The sequence below is a fragment of the Pan troglodytes genome, chromosome 6, assembly GCF_028858775.2.
Source record: "Pan troglodytes isolate AG18354 chromosome 6, NHGRI_mPanTro3-v2.0_pri, whole genome shotgun sequence".
Taxonomy (NCBI): Eukaryota; Metazoa; Chordata; class Mammalia; order Primates; family Hominidae; genus Pan; species Pan troglodytes.
Genome location: NC_072404.2, coordinates 149,458,521 through 149,474,839, shown reverse-complemented (window position 1 = coordinate 149,474,839; position 16,319 = coordinate 149,458,521). Strand labels below are relative to the sequence as shown.

General features: G+C 41.9%; 1 long non-coding RNA gene across 1 annotated transcript in view; it reads right to left on the bottom strand.

The window, feature by feature from the left end:
- Window positions 1-5,255: 5,255 nt before the first annotated feature.
- LOC134810477 (uncharacterized) overlaps window positions 5,256-16,319 on the bottom strand; it is a 35,259-nt gene continuing 24,195 nt past the window's right edge. The window contains exon 4 of the long non-coding RNA XR_010158682.1: window positions 5,256-6,005. This is a non-coding gene — a long non-coding RNA (uncharacterized LOC134810477). The remainder of the gene's footprint in view (window positions 6,006-16,319) is intronic.

The window sequence follows — 16,319 nt, the reverse complement described above, 5'->3', positions numbered from 1 at the left end:
AACAGCAAATCAAAGAAAGCTGATTCCATAAACTTGGAGCCGCTCTACTAGAATAGAGGAACAAGAACTCCCTCTCAAAGAACAACAGTTAGAGAGCTGCCACAAGAGGCTGAGATTAAAAAAAAAAAAGAAAAGAGAAAAGAAAAAGAAGGGAATAAGGCCAGACAGTGGCTCACGCTTGTAATCCCAGCACTTTCAGCACTTTGGGAGGCTGAGGCAGGCAGATCACCTGAGGTCAGGAGTTCGAGACCAGCCTGGCCAATATGGTGAAACCCCATCTCTACTAAAAATACAAAAATTTGCTGGGAGTGGAGGAGGGTGCCTGTAATCCCAGCTACTCAGGAGGCTGAATCAGGAGAATCACTTGAACCCAGGAGGCAGAGGTTGCAGTGAGCTGAGATCGCGCCACGGCACTCCAGCCTGGGCAATGGAGCGAGACTGTGTCTCAAAAAAAAAAAAAAAAAAAAGGAATAACTCAGCAGGAAGATGGCAGACCCTTACAAAAATGAAATGTGGGTCAGAGCCTCAGCCCTCCCTTGCCTTCCTAATGGCTCCTCTGAAAGTAGCTCTATTAACTTTGCAGCTATCCCCTAAAGATAAGAGGAAATGAACATCCCGTGACCTCATCTCAGCACTAAAAGGGGTCATATTTCAGTTGGAAAACGGCAGTCTTTCTCTGTAATTTACATACTACACAGAAGCTTCTAGATTCCTGGAATTTCCCTTAGGAAGACAAGAAAAGTTTTTAAAAAGGTGCCTAGGCTAACCCGTGGTCTAGCAGGAGAAAGTGAACTAAGTCCAGATGACTCATAAAGATGGATGGGTGTTGTAATACAATGCGATTATGTACTAATGGAGCTATGGACCAGGGGGCTAACAGAAAGCAGCAGAAATGGGGGCCAGTTGAGCTCTTTTTGTACCCAACAGTTCTCACTATCATAGACTAGTGAACAGGTGGAGTACCAAGTCCTAGTGAGGAGAGAAAGCATGCCAATGTTTTCCTTTTCAGTTTGAGCCTCCTAATTTGCTTGACTGGCTCTAGGTGCCTCCCTTCCTCAATATTTTATGAAGATACCCAATCCTACCAGTTTTCTCTGTGGATGCTGTGGAACTGTAAATTATTTAATGCATTTCTTCTGAAAACAAATCTAGGATGTCAACCCGCTAGCAAATTAATAAGCAGCTGGCCCACCAGGTACTGCCACCATTTTGGACATGTATAGAATAAAGGGATTTCACAGTAAGGGCACCTTCAATAATCCAGGCATTACACTGAGTTCTTTACACACTTTCTGTTTCTTAATAGTTATAATGGTGGGAATTATTATCCCCATTTTGCAGAGGAACAAACATAGTTTAGGAGTTTAGGTGACTTGCCTAAGACTGAGAGCACATAAGCTACTCAGTGGTGCCGCAAAAAATGTCAACCCAGGTCTTCCGATCCCTAAACCCATGCTCTTTCTACCACATTCTGTGCATCCCACAGAAAACCAGCTTGGGCCTTTTATTATTTCCCTTGATGATGGTAACTGCCTTTGGATGTTTCCAGTGGTGAAATGGTTACTTAAGCTATGTCGCCTTTTTCTTTTTTTTTTTTTGGAGAAGCTGGGGCAATTAATTACTACACATTCATTTCTTTCCTTGTAATTTAGAGAGCTTTCTTTCTGAAATGCAGAGCAATTACACAGGGAGCCAGAGGAAACTTCTCTCCCGTGTTCTTTTTTAAGATCAAACAGGTATCTGTCCACCAAAAGCAGTCATTCAGGCTCGAGCTCTTTAATGTGATTTATCCGGGGCGTTTCAAGGGTCTGCAGACTGTACCCCACTTGTACCTCGTCCCAATTCAGTCCCTCTCTGTATCCTCCTCCCACTCCTCTCTCTCAAATGCAAATGAATGTCTCAATATTCTCTGTGTCTTTTTACTCTTAACCCCCTTACAATCTTAAATTCACAGGGCACCCCAGATCTTCATCATTAAATTCACCAAATAGTGTGGATTGCCTACTTGTGCAAAGCACTGTGATAAGTGTGGTGCAAGATATAAACTCGAGTAAAGTCAAGACTCTGCCCTCAGCTTATACTCTTGAAAGGGAAATAAATCAGGGTAAAGTAAGCAGAGAGTACAAATCAGGGTCCCATTTTTTACCAGCTGAGGAAGAAAGGGCAGGTGAGCCTTGGGAGTGAGACGGGAGGAGGGGGGCAGAAGAGGGGAGTCAGCCCCTGCTTCTTTCACTTTGCAGATCAACTGCAGGACTCTGCAGGTTGCAGGCCCCCCACTATTTTTTCCACCTCACCCTTTTCTTGACCTCTCCTCTTAACTAGCCCATTGCCCCTTGTTGTGCACTGCTGCCTTCCCTCTGCAATGAGGAACTCTCTTCAACCACTTTTTAAAATGTAGTATTATTGAGGCAGGAGAACAAGATCTGGAGGCAGGGAACATAAGGCCAATTCACGCTGACTTCCTAGAACTAAATCAAATGGAAACACTTCAGCTATGACAGGAAATATCCTTTCCATTTACACAGGGCATACACCAAGTAAATGAGTTTGCAACTTTACTTCATCTTCCTCATTTACATAAGGCATACACCAAGTAACCAATGGAAACCTCTAGAGGGTATTTAAATGGCAGAAAATTCTTTAACTGGCTCTTGAGCCCCTGTGCTTGGCCTGCTCCCACTCTGTGGAGTATACTTTCGTTTTCAAAAAATCTCTGCTTTTGTTGCTTCATTCTTTCCTTGCTTTGTCTGTGCGTCTTGTCCAATTCTTTGTTCAAGATGCCAAGAACCGGCTGGCCACGGTGGTTCACGCCTGTAATCCCAGCACTTTGGGAGGCTGAGGTGGGCGGATCATGAGGTCAGGAGTTCGAGACCAGCCTGACTAACATGGTGAAACCCTGTCTCTACGAAAAATACAAAAATTAGCCAAGCATGGTGGCACACACCTGTAATCCCAGCTACTTGGGAGGCTGAGGCAGGAGAATTACTTGAACCTGGGAGGTGGAGGTTGCAGTGAGTCGAGATTGCACCACTACACTATAGCCTGGGCAACAGAGTGACAGTCTCAAACAAAAAAAAATGCCAAGAACCTGGACACCCTCCACCAGTAACATATTTTATTGCTGCTAGCTGCCTTTTCCATTGGATCTTCAAAGGCTGTGCATGAGGAAGAGCCAGCTCCAGGATGTTGAGTAAAGTCTCATCCCTCAGCCTCACCTGAGGCCCCGGTGTTGTGGCACACACCTGTAATCCCAGCTACTTGAGAGACTGAGGCCAGCCTGGCCAACATGGTGAAACACTGTCCCTACTAAAAATATAAAAAATTAGCCAGGTGTGGTGGCGGTCTCCTGTAATCCCAGCTACTTGGGAGGCTGAGGCAGGAGAATTGCTTGAAACCAACTGGGAGGTGGAGGTTGCAGTGAGCTGAGATCGCGCCACTGCACTCCAGCCTGGGCGACAAGAGCGAAACTGTCCCTAAAAGAAAAAAAAAGAAAGTTTAAAATTACATGTGGCTTGTATTCTATTTCTATTGGAAGTAGTAAGTAGTTTATTTGTTTGTTTGTTTGAGATGCAGCCTTGCTCTGTCGCCCAGGTTGAAGTGCAGTGGTGCAATCTTGGCTCGCTGCAACCTCTGCCTCCTGGGTTGAAGTGATTCTCCTGGCTCAGCTTCCTGAGTAGCTGGGATTACAGGCACCCACCACCACGCCTGGCTAATTTTTGTATTTTTAGTAGAGACGGGGTTTCGCCATGTTGGCCAGGCTGGTCTCGAACTCCTTGCCTCAGGTGACCCACCTGCCTCAGCTACCAAAAGCGCTGGGATTACAGGCATGAGTCATGGCACCTGGCCTGAAGTAGTAAGTAGTTCTGATGGCAAGCCATCCTGTGTGATCTTATTCAATATTATTGGTCTTAATGAGTTTTGGTGACAACAGATCACATGTGGTATTTGTCACTTGTACCGGGCTTAATAAATACTTAAGAATGGAAGGTGTTAAGTAGGGTTGAGTGCGAGTTAGATTCTACTACCCCTCACTGTTTAGCTGAACCAGGCTTTTCTTACTGTACTTTAAAAAGGGCTTTCTTCCATTCTGGCGCTAAAAGAATCCAAGCTCTGTCCAGATGGGGCTGCTTCTCTCTTTCTCCAGATGCATCAATTAATAATACTTTGATAACCCAAGCTTCCTCTCTGTCGGAGAGCTCAGTATCCACCAGCTAATTAACTCTACAAAGAAAGCAGAGCTGCTGTCATCTCAAATGTTTCCACTTCTGCTTCCTGAGACAGCCAGGAGAGCAAAGCAAGAGATCACCCCTGTGGGCTGTGGGACCTTGGGCTGGAGTTCCTGCAGCTGTTTTTCTAGTTGAGAGGGACCTTCCTTGACAAACAAGAGTACTTCATCCTTCTGAAGAGAGGGATGACTTTGCTAAAAGCAGCGTTCAAGTAGTTTTTGCCACTGACCAGACCTTTTCTTTGTTAACAGTACTTAAGTGCACACACACCCCCCACCACACACACACATTTCACTAGATGAGAACAACCTCCAAATGGATTAATTGGGTGGGTTATTTTGTTTTTTGCTTTTTTGTGTGTGTGTATGTTTTTTTTTGTTGTTGTTGTTGTTTTACCATTTCACTTCATTTCTTGTAGAGTAGAACCATTATTTTTTAGCTGCCTTCAAAAATTCAATTATCTTGTTTGGATGAATAATGGTGCATTTTCTCATAAGTCCAACTGCCTGCTGGACCCCTCCACCACCTCAGAGTCAATGTGCACAAAACCAACTCCTCCACCTCCCCAACGTGATGCTTCCTCCTAAATCTGCAAATGGCACCACTGTCCTCACAGTCACCAGGCTCAAATGTTGACCACGTTCCATTCAATTCCTTTCTCTCTCTTCCTGTCTCATGCAAGCATTTGCCAGGTCAACCTATCATTTCACCTCTTGTCTTTATCCCCTCTTCTCTGACCTGCTGCCCTTTTCCTAGTTCAGACCTGCTTTGCATAGTTTTCAGATGATGGCCACAGCTTCTCACCTAGGCTGCTGCTTGACTCTGTTTCTCCAAGGAGTTGCATCTGAGATCATCTTCCTGTGCAGGTGCCGATCAAGTCACTTCCTGGCACACAACCTGGTTCCCCATGATCTACATGCTAAGGTCAGCCACCTCAAATCATTTTAGGCCAAGATAGATAGAAATAAATATTAACACAAAACAAGCAAACTCTGCCAGATAAAAATGTAGATGTCTTTTTTTTTTTTTAGATGGAGTCTTGCTCTGTCACCAGGCTGGAGTGCAGTGCTGCAATCTCGGCTCACTGCAACCTCCACCTCCCAGGCTCAAGCGATTCTACTGCCTCAGCCTCCCAAGTAGCTGGGACTACAGGTGCATGCCACCACGCCCAGCTAGTTTTTGTATTTTTAGTAGAGATGGGGTTTCACCATGTTGGCCAGGATAGTCTCTATCTCTTGACTTTGTGATCTACCTGCCTCGGTCTCTCAGAGTGCTGGGATTACATGCGTGAGCCACTGTGCCTGGCCCCAAAATTTAGATGTCTTTTCCAGCATTCAAAGCCTCTGTTACTTGGCCACAATAACCTTCCCATGGCTCCTTTACAGACCGTGGTTCCAGTAGAACCGAACTGCTGAATGCACTCAATATATAAATACATATTCTTACCCCAGTAAGCTCATGCTCTTCCTTCCGCTTGAGGTTCTCCTTTTCATCTCTAAAAATACAGTCCTACAAACCTGTATTTGTTTGCCAGGGCTGCTGTAACCAAGTACCACATGCTAGGTGGCTTAAAACAACAGAAATATATTGTCTCGCAGTTCTGGAGGCGAGGAGTTCAAAATCAGGTTGTTGGTAGAGCCTTGCTCCCTCTGAAGGTGCTGGGGAAGGAGCTGTTCCAGGCCTCTTTCCTGGCTTCTAATGGTTCCTAGGCTTGTGGCAGCAGAACTCAAGTCTTCACACGGCATCTCCCCGTGTATCTGTCTGTCTCCAAATTTCCCCCTGTAGGAGAGAAAAAGGTATTTTCCTCACCCATTAACAAGGTTCATGGCTGAGACCACTATAACAAAAAGACATATCAGCAAGAAAAATGCATATTTTTTTTAAGTTTTATGTGACATGATAGCCTTTAGAAATGAAGACCCAAAGAACCAGGGAAACCTGTGCAGAAGTGTGATGGGAGGGCCAGGTGCAGTGGCTCATGCCTGTAATCCCAGCACTTTGGGAGGCCGAGGTGGGTGGGTCACCTAAGGTCAGCAGTTCGAGACCAGCCTGGCCAACATGGCGAAACCCTGTATCTACTAAAAATACAAAAATTAGCTGGGTGTTGTGGTGGGCACCTGTAATCCCAGCTACTTGGGAGACTGAGGCAGGAGAATCACTTGAACCCAGGAGGTGGAGGTTGTAGTGAACTGAGATTTCGCCATTGCACTCCAGACTGGGTGACAAGAGCAAAACGGTGAAACCCCGTCTCTACTAAAAATACAAAAAATTAGCCTGGCGAGGTGGCGGGTGCCTGTAGTCCCAGCTACACGGGAGGCTGAGGCAGGAGAATGGCATGAACCCTGGGGGGGGGCGGAGCCTGCAGTGAGCCGAGATCGTGCCACTGCACTCCAGCCTGGGTGACAGCGAGACTGTCTCAAAAAAAAAAAAAAAAAAAAAAGAAGTGTGATGGGAGGAGCAAAGGGAACCATCTAATGGTAATACACTGGGGGGAACTAGAAGGCCTGTTTGTTCAGCTCCTTCTTGGTGTCCCTGTGTGACTTTCCTTCCCTCTAGGTATAAGACAGGACAGCTGTCACATGACGGTCTTCAGGAGAGAAGAGAGGGAGGTCAGAGAGTGGCCTTTCTAGGTTTTATGGCCTGCTTCAGGGACAAAGCGTGAGGGGGATGGTGAAAATGACCTTCCTGCTTCTGCTGTTTTCTCAAATGCCAAAGTGCCACAATGTTGGTAGCATGTCCTGAGTCCCATCACCCTTTTCACAAGGACACCATTTATGGGATTAGAGGCTCACCTTACTCCAGTATGACCTCACCTTAACTAATTACATCTACAATAACCCGAATTCCAAATAAGGTCACATTCTGAGGTACTGGGGGTTAAGACTTAAAATACGCATTTTGGCGGAGGACACAGTTCAACTCATAACACCATCCTTTAGGCCAAGCCCAAATGCCATCTCCTTCTGGAAACACCCTTGACCCTTTCCCCACCTCCCTACCCCAAGCTTGACATAAACTCTATCCCTCCTTGAATGCCTCTGGCCTAAGAAACTCTTACATCTTTACCATACTTGATGGCACAAAACACTGGCTTTGCATCTGAGTCAGGCACTGTGTTGGACGTGGCTCCAAGCTATTTTCTAAAGGTTTTCTCTTTCTCACACCCATGTCTCATCTCTCTTGGAAGATGGAGGACAAGAAGCATAAATACTTCAGTGAGAGCTCTTGTTGGCCCTGGGAACTGGCTGAATGTGACGTGTCCCTGCCATGACAGTTGTCCCCAGAACCAGAGGTAGAGTTCTGAAGATAGCTGTGAGGATTTCTTCACTTCCAACTGCTAGAAAGGCAGTACCTCCAACTGCTACCCCTGAAGTACTGATGTTCTCAGCTGTCCCCACCCCTCCACCCCAGCAACCTTCCCATGCAGAGCAGTTAATCTGCTATTTAAGATGCAGACCTAGCTTTCTTTTCACAGCCTGCTCAGCCATATTTTGCAGTTTTGATTAGGAAATAGCACTGTGTGTGCAAGAATTGGGCTGGGTTACACCATTTAATAAAGCTATCAAGACTGATGTGAGCACTACTCACAAAAAGGAACAGGAGTCACACAGCTGTACTCTCTGTGGCATGATATCACGCAGCTTGCACTTGGGTAAGGACCTTTCTGATGTCACGGGGTGAGGGATTAAGTCCTAATTATGTAGATCTAAATTACCTTCCAGCAAACCCACTGGCCGTTCTTCATTAACATCACAGCAGGCTTTAATTCCAGCAGAAGACTGATCACCCTTCAGCTGCCCGACATCCAGCCTGAAGAATATGTTTGGAATTAAGCAGGGATCTTGGTTGAAAAGAACATCAGGTGCTATTTCTTTGCTTCGGTCTCAGACTTTATGTTGATATGTGTGAATCCTCCTTTCGTGACAGTGCTTGGGATGTGTGTGTGCCAGGTCCTACCCATTTGCCTTCATTGTCTCATGCTCACACACTGGAATCTGAGAATCCAGTAGTTATTAGGGACATTGGATATCACTGATCATCTAAGTTTTGATCAGAAGGCAGTACTGATCCAAGTCGGATTTCCAGGACCATTTATGACTGAGGTGGCCAGTTGATGCCACCATGAACATCTTCCAGGCCCTGGATAACTCTTCATGCAATGGACCAGAGCTGTAACACCTTAGTGTCTATCCCTAGGGAGGCTGAAATAACGAGGAGAAGGGTCTTATGGATAAATGGGATTTTCTGGGAACTTGGGTGTTTCCCTCCCACATCAAGTTGTGGGGGTAGATTTCCAGTCAATGTGTAGGAAGCCTTGGGATTGATTAGTTGATTTTTGTTTTGGGTCACCCAGACGGTTGTCTCAGCAAGAATAGTCTATAAACCATTTTCTCCTCCATTTTCCATTAGCGTGAACCAAGGAGAATGCTTCCCAAGTTGGGCAGGATAAAACAGCCTTGCTTCAGGGAACTACAAAAAGCCTCTGTGAATAATGGATGGTGAGATTTGCTTTTCTCCATTAGGGAGAGAGCTAGGCTTTTCATACCCACCTTCTGGGAACTGCTGCCCATGAACTTTTTTTTTTTTTTCCTATCTGTAACAGGAATACTCTTTAGCTTACCTTAAACTGGGTAATGTTTAGCCCCTGACAAAATCATGGAGGAGATGACCAAGAGATGGGAGAGACAGTCTGAGACAGTCGATCTCTAACCAGAATTAGATAAGAGGCTTAAAAAAAGAATTTATTACCCGGTTCCACTCCAGATGTACTAAATCAACATCTCCAATCGTTGGGAGTTGGATTTTCTTCTTTGAACTTCCATGAGCTCAAATTTTTAATTTTAATTGTTGCCACTCTGCTAAGTCTTCCATGTGGTTTCTGATCTCTATTTTTTTAAATTTGTATGTTTTTAATGTGTATATATCATAATTCCATACTACTTCATATTTTTTTCTGTAAAAAAATGGTGGTGGTGGCAGATGTCAAGTTATAAGTCAACTTGAAAACAGAGTTGTGATGGTTAATATTGAGTGTCAACTTGATTGAAGAATGCAAAGTATTGTTCCTGGTTGTGTCTGTGAGGGTGTTACAAAAGGAGATTAACATTTGAGTCAGTGGATGGGAGAGGCAGACCCACCCTCAATCTGGGTGGGCACCATCTGATCAGCTGCCAGCGAGGCTAGAATAAAGCAGGCAGAAGAACGTGGGAGCACTTGATTTGCTGAGTCTTCCAGCCTACATCTTTCTCCCCTGCTGAATGCTTCCTGCCCTTGAACATCAGACTCTAAATTCTCCAGCTTTTGGACTCTTGGACTTAACCAGTGGTTTGTCAGGGGCTCTTGGGCCTTTGGCCACAGACTGAAGGCTGCACTGTCAGCTTCCTGACTTCTGAGGTTTTGGAATGGACTGGCTTCCCTGCTCCTCAGCTTGCAGATGGCCTATTGTGGGACTTACACCTTGTGATCATATGAGTCAATACTCCTTAATAAACTCCCCTTCATATATACACCTATATCCTATTAGTTCTGTCCCTTTAGAGAACGCTGACTAACACAAAAGGTCTTCTAAAAAATCCTCTACCCAGTAGAGAAGAAAATCACATTCAACATTGTGATAAATGGCCCTCTATCTTTGACTGAAGTCTTTAAGTGAAAAGCAGCACACCACTTTAAAATGTGACTTATTCCATTGTGGGCTACTCTTCCTATGTAAAGTTCTTCCTTTCATTAAAACTCATTGTGCTTTTGATTTGCACCTCTCTGATGATTAGTGATGTTGAACATTTTTTCATAAATTTGTTGTATGCTTCCTTTTGAGAAGTGTCTGTTCATGTCTTTTGCCCACTTTCTAATGTGTTTTGTTTGTTCAATTATTTAAGTTCCTTATAGATTCTGAAAATTAGACCTTTGTTGGATGCATAGTTTGCAAATATTTTCTCCCATTCTGTGGGTTGTCTGTTCACTCTGTTGATAGTTTCTTTTGCTATGAAGAAACTCTTTAATTAGGTCACACTTATCACTTTTTGTTTTTATTGGAATTGCTTTTGAAGACTTAGTCATAAATTATTTCCCAGATCCCATGTCCAAAATGGTGTTTCCTAGGTTTTCTTCTAGGATTCTTAAAGTTTGGGGTCTTACATTTACTTTAATGCATCTTGAGTTAATTTTTTATAAGGTGAAATGTAGGGGTCCAATTTCGTTTTTCTACATATGGCTATCCAGTTATCCCAGCAAGATTTATTGAATAGGAAGTCTTTTCCCCATTGCTTATTTTTGTCAACTTTGTAGAAGATTAGATGGCCGTAGGTGTGCAGCTTTATTTTTGGGTTCTCTATTCTGTTTCATTGGTGTATGTGTTTGTTTTTGAGCCAGTATTATGTAGTTTTTGTGACCGTAGCCTTATAGTATAATTTGAAGTTGGGTAATGTAATGTTTCTGGCTTTGTTCTTTTTGCTTAGGATTGTTTTGGCTACTTGGGCTCTTTTATGGTTCCATATGAATTTTAGAATAGTTTTTTCTAATTCTGTGAAAAATGAAGTTGGCAGTTCGATAGGAATAACATTGAATCTGTAGATTGCTCTGGAAAGTATGGCCATTTTAATAACATTGATTCTTCTAATCCATGAGCATGGAATATTTTCCCATTTGTTTGTGCCATCTATGATTTCTTTTTTGCAGTGTTTTGTAGTTCTCCTTGTAGAGATCTTTCATCTTCTTGGTTATACGTATTCCTAGGATTTCTTATGTTGGTGTTTTGTTTTTGGTGTGGCTATTATAAATGGGATTGTGTTCTGATTTGGCTCTCAGCTTGAATATTGTTGGTGTGTAGAAATTATGTAATTGATTTTTGTACATTGATTTTGTAGCCTGAAACTTTGCTGAAGTCATGTATTAGTTCCAGGAGCCTTTTGGTGGAGTTTTTAGGGTTTTCAAGGTATAGAATCCTATCATCCACAAAGAGAGATAGTTTGACTTTTCCTATTGGGATGCCTTTTATTTCTTTCTCTTGCTTGATTGCTGTGGCTTGGACTTCTAGTACTATGTTGAATAGGAGTAGTGAGAGTAGGCATCCTTGTTCCACTTCTCAGGAGAAATGGTTTTAGCTTTTGCCCATTCAGTATGATGTTTGCCGCGAGTTTGTCATAGATATGTTCCTTTGATGCCTAGTTTGTTGGGGTTTTTATTATGAATCGATGTTGGATTTTATTGAAATATTTTTCTGTATTTATTGAGATGATCATATGGTTTTTGTTTTCAATTCTGCTTATGTGGTGAATCACATTTGTTGATTTGCATTTAATGACTGGCGTTTGAGGATTTTTGCATCTATATTCATCAAGGATCTTGGCCTGTAGTTTTCCTTTTTTCATTGTGTCTTTGCCAGGTTTTGTTATCAATACTGATGCTGGATTCACAGAATGAGTTAGGGAGGAGTCTCTCCTCTTCGATTTTTTAAAATAGTGTCAGCAGAATTGGTACCAGCTCTTGTTTGTATGTCTGGTAGAATTCACCTATGAATCCACCCGGTCTGGGACATTTTTTGGTTTGTAGGTTTTTAAATTACTGATTCAATTTCAGAACTCGATATTGGTCTGTTCAGTGTTTCAATTTCTTCCTGATTCAGTTTTAGGAGATTGTGTGTTTCCAGGAATTTATGCATTTCCTTCAGATTTTCTAGTCTGTGTATGTAGAGGTGTTCATAATAGTCTCTTAGGATCTTTTGTATTTCTGGGGGATCAGTTATAATGTCATCTTTGTCATTTCTGATTGTGCTTATTTGGATCTTTTCTTCGTTAACCTAGCTAGCAGATTATTAATCTTGTTCATCCTTTCACATAACCAACTTTTGGTTTTGTTGATTCTTTGTATGGATTTTTGGGACTCAATATTTTTCAGTTATGCTCTGATTTTAGTTATTTATTTTCTTCTGCTAGCTCTGGGGTTCATTTGCTCTTGTTTTTCTAGTTCCTCTGGGTGTGATGTTAGATTGCTAATTTGAGATCTTTATAACTTTTTGAGGTAGACATTTAGTGTTATAAACTTTCCTCTTAACACTGCTTTTGCTGCATGCCAGAGATTTTGATATGTCACATCTCTGTTTTCAGTTATTTCAAATAATTTTATTTCTGTCTTGATTTTGTTGTTTGCCCAAAAGTCATTCAGGAGCAAGTTGTTTAATTTCCATGTAATTATGTGGTTTTGAAGAATCTTCTTGGTATTGATTTCTATTTTTATTCCACTGTAGTCTGAGAGTATGGTTGGTATAATTTCGAGTTTTAAAAATTTATTGATACTTGGTTTATGAATGAGCATGTGATCAATCTTGGAGGATGTTCCATATACAGATGAGAAAAATGTATATTCTGTGGTTAATGAGTGGAGTATTCTGCATATATGGAATAGGTCCAATTGGTGAAGTGTTGAGTTTAAGTCCAGGATTTCTTTGTTAGTTTTCTGCCTCGATGACCTGTGTAATGCTGTTAGTGGGTTGTTGAAGCCCCCCTCTGTTATTGTGTGGCAGTCTAAAATCTTTTTGTAGATCTTTAAGTACTTGTTTTAATAATCTGGGTGCTTCAATGTTGGGTGCATATATATTTAGAATAATTAAGTCTTCTTGTTGAATTGGATTATTTATCATTATGTAATGCCCTTCTTTGTCCTTTATTCCTGTTGTTGGTTTTAACTCTGTTTTATCTGATATAAGAAGAGTGACCCCTGCTTTTTGTTTTGTTTTGTTTTGCATGGCAGATCTTTCCCCAACCCTTTACTTTGAGCCTTTGGGCACCATTATGTGTGAGATGGGTCTCTTAAACACAGCACATGGAAGGAAGGGTCTGGTTTTTTTAATCCAACTTGCCGCTCTATGCCTTTTAAGTGAGGCATTTAGACCATTTACATTCAAGGTTAATATTTACGTGCGAGGTTTTGATCCAGTGGTGAAGTTGTTAGCTTTTTGCTTTGTAATTTCTATTGTGTTTTTGCTCCATAGGGTCATAGGGTCTGCAGCCTATGTACTTCAGTATGTATTTCTGGCAGTAGGTATCATTCTTTGGTTTCCTTTTTTTTTTTTTTTTTTTTTTTTGAGATGGAGTCTCACTCTGTCGCCCAGGCTGGAGTAAAATGGCGTGATCTTGGCTCACTGCAATGTCTGCCTCCTGGGTTCGAGCAATTCTCCTGCCTCAGCCTCTCAAGTAGCTGGGATTACAGGCTTGTACCACCACACCTGGCTAATTTTTGTATTTTTAGTAGAGATGGGGTTTCACCATGTCGGCCAGGTGGTTTCAATGTATATAACTCCCTTCACGATCTCTTGTAAGGCTAGTATACTGGTAACGAATTCCCTTAGCACTTTCTTGTCTGGAAAAGATTTTATTTCTCCTTTGCTTATGAAGCTTACTTTGGTGGGATATGAAATTCTTGGTTGGAATTTCTTTTCTTTGAGAATGCTGAAAATAGGCCCCAAGTCTCCTCTGGCTTATAAGGTTTCTGCTGAGTAGATATTATTCTTATGCTGTCCTTTAACTCTTTAGCCATGAGTTCCTTTCTTTGAAAATATTCATATTGGCTGATTAAAACTATCTGTATAATAAGTCCAGTATCTGGACTTCCTCAATTTCTATTGACTTGTCTTTTCCTGTGGATGGCCCATACTTTCTGGTTTCTGTGTGCATCTCATAAGTTTTTTTGTTAAAAATTGGACTTTTTTTCTTTAAATTTTTTTAATTGAAATATGTCTCATACATAATATTTACCCTTTTAAAGTGTACATATAATTCAATGGATTTTAGTGCATTCAGAAGGTTCTGGATGCATCACCACTAATTCCAGAACACTTTCATCAACCCAAAAAGAAACCCCACACCTAGTAATTCAAAACTGGACATTTAAAATAATGTAGTGTAGTAACTCTGGAAATCAGACAAAGCCACATATTCCTTATCCAAAATGCTTAAGAACAAAGGTGTTTCAGATTTTGGATTTGTTTTGGATTTTGGAATATTTGCATATATATAAAGAGATATATTGGGGATGGGACCCAAGTCTAAATATGAAATTCATTTATGTTTCATATACAGCTGAAGGAAACAAAAATATTCCTCTATAAAGTACTGGGGATTTTAGTTAAAGTCTTTTAAAAGGTTTAAACATAGGGGTACACTCTGCCCCTGCTCTCTGCCTTTCCCACCTAAAGATAGGCCCCTGTTTAATGCTTGCTTATCAACTGAGAAACAGAGTTCAGAAACAGTGCTACTAGAAGATCTAGAGCAGACTTTACTCTGCTCATAAATTTACTTTCCACATTTTCCTGCCTTTTGGAAGCCTTCTTTGTATTGTCAGTGTATAAGATTTATGGGTCTTTGTGAAAATACTGCCAGAGGCATTGAACCAGAGCAACTCCATCTTGAATAACGGCTGCGTAAAATGAGGTTGAGACCTACTGGGCTGCATTCCCAGACGATTAAGGCATTCTAAGTCACAAGATGAAATAGGAGATCTGCACAAGATACAGGTCATAAAGACCTTGTTGATAAAACAGGTTGCAGTAAAGAAGCCGATTAAAACCTACCAAAACCAAGATGGCCATGAAGAGTGACCTTTGGTCATTCTCACTGCTACACTCTCACCAGTGCCAAGACAGTTTACAAATGCCATGGCAATGACAGGAAGTTCCCCTATATGGTCTAAAAAGGGGAGGCATGAATAATCCACCCCTTGTTTAGCATATCATCAAGAAATAACCATAAAAATGGGTAACCAGCAGCCCTTGTGGCTGCTCTGTCTATGGAGTAGCCATTCTTTTATTCCTCTACTTTCTTAACAAACTTGCTTTTGCTTTGCACTGTGGACTCGCCCTGAATTTTTTCTTGCCCAAGATCCAAGAACCCTCTCTTGGGGTCTGGATCAGGACCCCTTTCCTGTAACATCTTTCTGGCAACCACAAAGGAATGATACTGAAGAGACCCCCAATCTCAACTGAAAATCATCTGCTTGCACCAATTTTGGCTGACTTTGGGTAAGTGGGGTGCATATACCTGGGTAAAGAATGGGATTGGGTTAGAGGCTCAACTTACAGGAGTTAGAGTCTCTCCTAAGACAGAGTGGGTTAGAGGCCCCTCTCGGTAAAGTCCCTTTTGGCTAAGGATGAGTTTGGCACTATGGGATGCTAACTGCTATTCTCTTTGGATTAATCTGTCTTGTACTCTTTGCTGACGGCTGTGGGTAACAGGATTAGGCATGTACAGGATCACGGGACATGGGGAGTGTCTTCTTCCCTAAAAGGGAAAACCTAAGAGCTGATGAAACTGCTGGAAAAGATCCCTTCATGATCAACAAGTGGCTGCCTGAATGTCTGAGCAACAGGGGGATCTTTCTCTGGTCTCCCTGAGCTCTTCGCCTTCCCCACCCTGCCTCAGAAAATGCTTTCTCTCTGTCTCTGTCTATGCTAACCAGTTGAATTAATGGTAAAAATAACTTTTTATCTCCTCTGTAAAGTTCTGATTAATGGAAAAAGGATTTGAGAGGCTAGTGTTAAGCTGTAGCAAATCTGGTGTGCTTTGTGCATTTTTCTGTATTGTTCTGTCATAAAGAGGGGTACCTTAGGATACAGCATGGGCTTTTCAAGATGGCCCAACAAACTGGTCAGTTACAAACTTTGCTGCAGGTCCCTGAAAAAAACTGGATGAGGTTTCCAAGTATGTCCTTGGGAGCTTGACCTTGTAACTATGTGGCTGTGCTTTCTCTTTTCACAATGGTGGCCTGGGTTCAGGGTCCAATTCCTGGCTTAGAGAATGAGTCCTTTATCTTCTGTCTGTCAGTGTATTTATATGTGTTGTGTGTGTGATTATATATGAAAGAGCTTTGATTAATTGGCTTAAAAATAAGTGCTTAAATCAAATACGTTGTCAGAAAAGTAAAAAGTGTAATGCCTTTTACATTATGTGACTTTAGTAATCTTTGGGAAATAGAGACAGTTTTTAAAATTATCGGTAAAATCAAAATATCTTCCAAATTGTAAACATTTCTTCTAAATTATGCAGGTCAGATATTAAGTTTACTAAATGCTTTAAGGTCATAAACTGCTTCTTTGACTTT